This window comes from Hypanus sabinus, chromosome 8, assembly GCF_030144855.1.
Source record: "Hypanus sabinus isolate sHypSab1 chromosome 8, sHypSab1.hap1, whole genome shotgun sequence".
Taxonomy (NCBI): domain Eukaryota; kingdom Metazoa; phylum Chordata; class Chondrichthyes; order Myliobatiformes; family Dasyatidae; genus Hypanus; species Hypanus sabinus.
The window spans coordinates 150575356-150583144 of record NC_082713.1 but is presented as its reverse complement, the minus strand read 5'-3'; the positions used below and the strand labels follow the sequence as shown (position 1 = coordinate 150583144).

At 39.4% G+C, this 7789-nt stretch overlaps 1 long non-coding RNA gene across 1 annotated transcript; it reads left to right on the top strand.

Moving 5' to 3' along the window:
* Nucleotides 1–535: 535 nt before the first annotated feature.
* LOC132397824 (uncharacterized) lies at nucleotides 536–6432 on the top strand. The gene is made up of 3 exons (XR_009513460.1): nucleotides 536–714; nucleotides 2388–2440; nucleotides 6308–6432. It is a non-coding gene; the product is annotated as an uncharacterized LOC132397824 (long non-coding RNA).
* Nucleotides 6433–7789: the final 1357 nt, after the last annotated feature.

Below are 7789 nucleotides of genomic sequence, written 5' to 3'. Positions count from 1 at the left end.
TTTCTGAAAATTAGGTAGTTATTGATTGTATTACTCACAGCATTAATACACTTCTTCAGGGTCAAACTGCATAACCCTCAAGATAATAGGCAGCTCTCTCCAAAGCACATTCTTACACATACACTGTTTATATTAAGTAATTCACTAATGGAATCTGAAAAATTCAGAGAATCTAAAACAAGTATTATAGCATTATTGCAGATTCTGCTAAAGTTAAATACCTTATTTACAGAATAGGCTATAATCTTATTCATATTTGAGACAGAGCCTACATTATATTCATAGTGCTCTCTTTATAACCAAACAAGGTCCAATTTATTTCCCATTGACATATTGTAACAACTGATTGTTCAGAAAAGTAAACTGCAGAAATAATTATTTAACCATAAGATTCAAAAGGAGAATTGGGTTCTTTCTGATATTTAATCACCTGGAAGGATATTGTTGTGGTCCATGTAAGGAATTAGTGATTTTTTTAATCAAATTGTGGAAGTAGGCTTAAAGTAATTATAAAAATAAGCTTCTCATCTTTCCTCAAAAGAAACAAAAGTTAAACTGTTAGCAAGGTCCCTGCTGTTCTTGAAATTGTGCCAAAGGTTTTCTCTACAACTGTGATTTACCTCATTCTTCTTTTTCTTAAACAGTCCGAGGGTTTTGTGGATTCTAAGTGGCTAGTGAGAACATGCATGAAATGCAAATTATTTCACAGATGGGGTAAGTGATGGGATTGACAGGTGGGTAGTTTGTGAGATTGTCTCTTCCTTGCTGTCTGTGTTGGGATGTCTGTGTTCTCCAAACACATGGCCTCGATGTTTTGACAACCACCCTGAATGTCTGTGTCTGTTTTGAGCAGTCATGGGCTAGATATTCCCGGGATGTCGCATTTCTTTGAGTGCAGCCATAAATCTTTTCCTCTGTCCATCTGTTAATTTCTTCCAGTGGCAGAGCTCTGGAAGGGGCTGTGTTTGGCATGTTGGTTTTGGACTTAGTCAGCAGTTACTTTTAACAATTTGCTAACAATTTGGTTTTGTCAACAATAAGTAGTTGTGAATGGTGAACCCTCTTTGGAAAGTCAGCTAAATAACTTCACAAAGATGTTGTGATATGGTTGGTTCAAGTAATTGCATGCATTGTAAAACCAAAGAAGGAGAAATTTGTACTTGACCAAAGCAGAAGAGAAAATGTATTTAATATGGGCCATATTAATGTTAAACTAGAGCCACTTTCAATAGGATAGCAGCATATTACTAATAATAATGATAAAAGATCAGAAGTTATATTACATTTTTGATCCTGAATTAAGTGAATAGGCAGTTGGATTTCCTCTAGTAACCAGTGTGAAGTGGCCTGTGATTGGTAAGTAAGAAGAGTGTTGAGTGATTGGTGTGATAAGTGTTGGGGAAAAGTTAAAGACTGACCCTATTATCAGGGGAGGAATCCAATCTGAAACAATATTAAGTCTCTCTCAAAAACTCAGAGGAGCAGGATAAAAACAGAACTGGTGCCAGTCCATTTGGAACTCAGCAAGTAAACCTTCCAGGCTGATTTTAACCGCAGGTCTGTTACAGTTAAAATTGTTCTTGAGGACTTGTTTTCTTTCCTTTTAAATGTAATACAGAACTGCTTGTTATGTTTTGTATGCCGTTCACATACTCAGAGTCATAGAAAACCACAGCACAGAAACAGGCCCTTTGACCCATCTAGTCCATGCTGAACCATTTAAACTACTTAGTCCCCCTCATGCTCACCTTAAATGGTTCACCTTTCACACTTCACCCATGACTGCTAGTTGGAATCTCACCAACTCAGTGGGAAAAGCCTGCTTGCATTTATCCTATTTATACCCGTCATAATTTTGTATACCTTTGTCACGTTTCCCCTCAATCTTCTATGTACTAGGGAATAAAGTTCAATCTTTATAGGATAGACCAGATCTATCCTTTTCCATATTTACTTTGAAACTAGTGGCATTACTAGATGCAGAGTTCCTCTACACAAACTTTTGTCACCTGTCCTGCCTCATTCCCTAAAAGGAGATCAAGTATTGCACACTCTCTCATTTGGACTTCTATGCACTGATTAAGGAAACTTTCTTGAACCTATTTGATAAACTCTATCACATCTCATCCTTTTACAATATGGGAGTCCTGATCAATCCGTGGAAAGTTAAAATTACCTACCCTATCACAATGTTATATTTCTTGCAACAGTCTGTGATCTCTTTACAAATTTATTCCTCTAAATCCCATTTGTATAATACAGCCCCATTAATGTGGCCAGACCTTTTTTATTCCTCAGTTCTACTTTTACGGACTCACTGGAAGAGTTCTCCAGACAAAGTATGCTTCATCTCTCAATGTATTTACAATATTCCTCTAATATTACAGAAATATTAAAAGTGGAACACTGTGCTCAATGTATACAAAGAGCTCAAATCCAGGTGAGTAAACAAACTAAGTTGCCCCAATAACAGAAATTTTGTCAGAGAAATTCTAACTGCTGACTTTAAAATCCCAGCACAAGTTTGAGGATGGAGCATGTTAAATACATTTTCACTGTTGAATGAATTGTCAATGACTGTTAGGCCTTCCAAATAAAGCTAGCACATTCCCTGGGTGATAATCACATTCAATTATTATTAAATAGCTTATCTGAATACATCTGCTGCCACCATTATATTGATAAAAAGCCTGCAATCCTAGAAGTGCTTGGTTGCACTGGTAAAAAGCACATTAACAGGCCATACACCAGCTGCCTCCTTATTCTTACCCCTCAGCAGATATTCCAATAAAAGAGGACTAATCACCATAAAAGCCATTCCTGTTATGATGGCAGTTTCAGTGTGTAAACATATTTTGCTCCCTTCCACTGATCATCATAACCATCCTCCTCTCTCACCAAAAGTACTTTCCATTTCCTCTGATAACAGCTCACCCATAATAATGTACATTTAACAATAAAATAATTAATTTGACATACCTGATATACATTTCCAAATTAATTCTTTGAACTCAGAATAGCAGCTTATTATTTATTCATTAATCTTTTTACGTGCACTGTACTTGCTGATTCTTTGCTTATTGTTGACTGTGCACATACCTTCATGCTTGGGTAGCAGAATAAGTGCCATGCTCAAATGTCTGTAATTACCTTTAGTAGACTTGAACTGAATCCATTAGTTCCTAAGGACTGATATATTAAACCATCATTAAAAGCACATCAAAAAATTTACAAATCATTACAAATATTAATGAAATTATAATAATTAAGAATAACAGCTCACCTTCTCCTTTCTGCAGACTGACAGTCCCTGGTGAAATGAATGAGCTCTCTGGCCTAGCACTGATAGTTACATAGGTAATAATAACCTTGAAGGTACTACGTGGTTGGCCAGCACGCTCGTACAGCTTTTTTGCTGCCACCACACGGTTTCAGTGACCCAAGTTTGATCCTGATCAGGGAATAAGGATGTTCTCTTTGTGACTGTATGGCATTTCCTCCAACTGAGCTTATTTCATCCCTAAAAATGTCATTATAGGGTAATTAGCTGCTGAGTGTTGGTGGGTAGAGGAGAAGTGAGGTGAGGGGCAGGGTGCAGAGATGATGGGCATTTGAGAGAGATAATTCATAGGGAAGTGAAGTGGAGGATTGAACTGATGAGAATGCTCCAAATTCTGGCATATTTTTTTATGGATTGGTCGGTTCCTTTATATTGTAAGGAAACAGGAAAGACAGGAGAGCTGCCCTGGATTTAAAAAAAATGTGCATTGTCACTTAATCCTCCGACCTCTGAAATTTACAATTTAGGGCACTGACATGGGAACGAGAAAAAAAAACTGAAGAATGAAATAATCAGACATGCTCATACCTAATGATGCAGCCCAAAAAGTGAGGGTTAGGCTTAAATCTGACATAATTTCTTATCCAGATTGTTGTTACTTTGCACCAAACACAAGTGAATTTCATGAAGGTTAATTTCCATGGAAGGTGGTTGCAGATCTGATGTGGTCCTGCCATAATTCCGGGACTCACTGAGGATCTTGCCAGGAATCTATCACTATGATCTGATGCTCATTGCTGGCCACCATAGTAATAGAGCTTAGTACTTCAGAATCAGATTTACGGTAATATCACCAGCACATGTCATATAACTTGTTAACAGCAGAGTACAATGAAATACGTGATAAATATAGAGAAAAAAAACTGAGTTACATTAAGTATATTATGTCTATTAAATAGTTAAGTTAAAATAAGTAGCGCAAAATGACAGAAATAACAAAGTAGTGAAGTTGCGTCCATGGGTTCAATGTTCATTCAGAAATCAGATGGCAGAGGGGAAGAAGCTGTTTCTGAATCGCTGAGTGTGCACCTTCAGGCTTCTGTACCTCCTTCCTGAAGGCACAATAAGAAGAGGGCATGTCCTGGATTGTGGGGATCCTTAATGATGGACACCATCTTCCTAAGGCACTGCTCCTTGAAGATGCCTTGGGTACTATGGAGGCTAGTACCCATGATGGAGCTAATTAATTTTATGAGTTTCTGCAACTTATTTTGATCTTGTGCTGTAGCAACCCCCCACCACCCCAATACCAGATGGTGATGCAGCCAGTCAGAATGCTCTCCATGGTATATTTGTTGAAGTTTCTGAATGTGTTAGTTGACAAGCCAAATCTTCTCAAGTTCCTAATGAAATATAGTTGCTGTCTTACCTTCTTTATATCTGCATCAGTATGTTGCATCCGGCTTAGGTCGTCAGAGATATTGAAATTGCTCACTCTCTCCACTTCTGATCCCTTTCTGAGGATTTGTTTGTGTTCCCTTGACTTACCCTTCTTGAAGTCCATGATCATCTCTTTGGTCTTGCTGACATTGAGTGTAAATAAGGTTATTGCTGCAACACCACTCAACTACCTAGTAGATCTCGTTTCTGTACGCCCTCTCGTCACCAACTGAAGTTCCTCCACAAATGGGTGTATCATCAGCAAATATCTAGATACGGTTTCTGCTATGCCTAGCCATGTAGTCATGGGTGTAGAGAGGGTGGAGCAGTGGGCTAAGCACACACCCCTGTGGAGCACAAGTGTCAATTGTCAGCAAGATAGAGATGTCATTTCCAATCTGCACAGATTGTGGTCCTCTGGTTAGGAAACTGAGGATCCATTTGCTGAGGGAGATACAGAGGCCTAGGTTCTGTAGCTTTTCAATCAGGATCATGGGAATGATGTTGCCAAATACTGAGCCACGGCCAATAAACACCATCCTGACATAGGTATTTGAGTTGTCCAGGTGATCCAAGGCTGGAGAGCCATTGAGATCATGTCTGCTGTAGACCTATGGTGGTGATAGGCAAATTGAAGGGGGTTCCAAGGATCTCTAGCTTTAACCCGAGAAATGACTTCTCCATTCCAGTGGTCAGACCCAGGGTAAGATCAGAGACCCAGTCATTCCATTGAGGAGAGTCAGCCTGCAGATAGATAAGGTCATTTAAAAAAAATATATATTTTACTTAGTTAATATTTGCAATGATATACTATATATCTTTTAACAGGTTTTATTGTATTTTATAACATTTTAATGTTTTAACTCGATTTTAATAGTTTTAATTTTACTTTTCACATCAGAGGCCCTTAAAATCTGTTAGAACTGCTTTAGGCATTTGATGCTTTTTGCATTGCATCCTATTGAGGGTGGCACAGAGCTGCTGCTTCATAGATCCAGAGACCCATTTTGTGTCCTGATCTAATGTGGTCCATGTAGATCAGTGCCTCCAAAAGTGGGCTTTATCACCAACCCCCCCCCCCCACCCCACCAGGCAGGTGTGGGAGTTTCTATGGGGGTGATAGTGATAAAGTGAGCAATGGGAAGGGTGCTTGGTACCAAGGGGGCAGCTGAAGGATTACAGGCTTAATTTAAGAAATGAATTACTTAACATTTGATCCTCAGTGCCTCATAATTGATTACAATGATCACGTAGTCACCTCATCCCTTGCTAACCCACCGCTCTCTTTGCCTGAAGTGCATTATAGTTGTTGAAAAGAAATGTGACACTTCTGTATCTCAAAGGTTCATTTACTTATTTGGCATATCACACTCCAATCACGCAGTGATGCAGTTCCTGTGAATTAGGGTATGGTGTTCAATGGGGTAAAGTTCAGAATCTGTCCTTTTCAATGGTCATGACTGCATTTCTCAAGCCCACACACCAACTGAGGTATCGCTGCTCCACTTTATGTACCTTCAGATGGCATGGAGTCAGGTTTTACTTGAGCTATGATAATGTTGTAACTTTCCCCTTTATTGATTGCAGCACTAGAGGTTGGACGTAAGCAACAGGCAATTGACTGTGGTTGTTAATCATAATCCAGAAGCAAACCAAATGAAAAGGAAGTTTAGACAGTACAGTGTGGAGTATCTGAAATGGATTTATACCAGCGGTAAGCAAGCAACAGCGGCCTATGTGTCTGTTGTGTGAAAACAATTTTTTCAAACGAGACAATGAAACCACCCAGGCTCTTTGAACATTTGAAGAGGATACACTCTGATAAACAAACAGAAACTTGACGTGTTTTCAGTCACTTCATGAAAACTTTTAGAAACAGAAAAAAATACTTCAAAACATGTTTGCCAGCTTTTCACAGCAAAACAGTGTAGGTTTGTGTAGTTTATACATAATTTAATTGCTAAATCTGGAAAGCTACAAATAATTGGAGAAGAGCTGATTCTGTTAGTAGTAAGGTAGGTTTTGTATCAATTACCAAATAATTAATGTGATTTGACTCTGGTCAAAAACAAGTAGATGAAATATCTGAGAATGTGGAAGGCATATTATGCAACATTACAATAAAATTTGATGGAGTCAACTTTGCTTCTTGATTATGTTCACTTCATAAAAGATGAAATCATGGCTCAAGAGTTGTTATTTGCAAGGGGACAAGAAACAGATACAAAGGGGGAGTCAATATTTTGGTTTGTTGAGCAATTTTTCCAAGAGAAGGACGTTCTGCTCATCAACATTCTTGCTGGACTGGGTAGTTGAATGCTCCCCTTGTGGGATGTGGGAAGGCAGGGCGACCTCCAGTGTCCCTGACAAATCATCTGCAAGAAGTGCATCCGCGTCTAAATAGGAGCACTTCCTATTGAGCAGTTGAAGCTGGAACTGAATGAACTCCGGATAGTTCGGGAGGCAGAGGGGGTCATACACAGGACATATAGAAAGGTAGTTACACCCAAGGTGCAAGACACAGGAGACTGGGAGAGAGTCAGGAAGGAGAAAGGGTTAAACAGCCAGTGCAGAGTACTGCTGCAGCCATCCCCCCCAAAACAACAGGTATAGATACTGTTGGTGGGGGTGACCTAGCAGAATAAAGTCGCAGCGATCAAGTCTCTGGCATTGAGTCTGGCTCTGTGACTCAGAAGTGGAGAGGTGAAGAAGAGAGGAGCTGTGGTGATCAGGGATTAGTTAGTTATGGGAACAAAGAAAAAGAAGTTCTGTGGACAAGAACAAGATTTCTGAATGGTGCCAGGATCTGGGAGATCCGAGATTGAGTTCTCAGCATTCTTAAGTGGGATGGTGAGGTCGTGGCTCATGGAGGTACAATGACATGGGTAGGATGAGTGACAAAGTTCTGCAAAGTGAGTTCAAGGGTTAGATGCTCAGCTAAAGGACTGGACCTCCAAGTTTGTGTTCTCAAGATTTCTGCCCATGCCATAGAAATAGGAAGATCATGCAGTTTAACAAGTGGCTAAGGAGTTGGTGTAGGAGGGAGGACGTGAGATTTTTGGATCATTG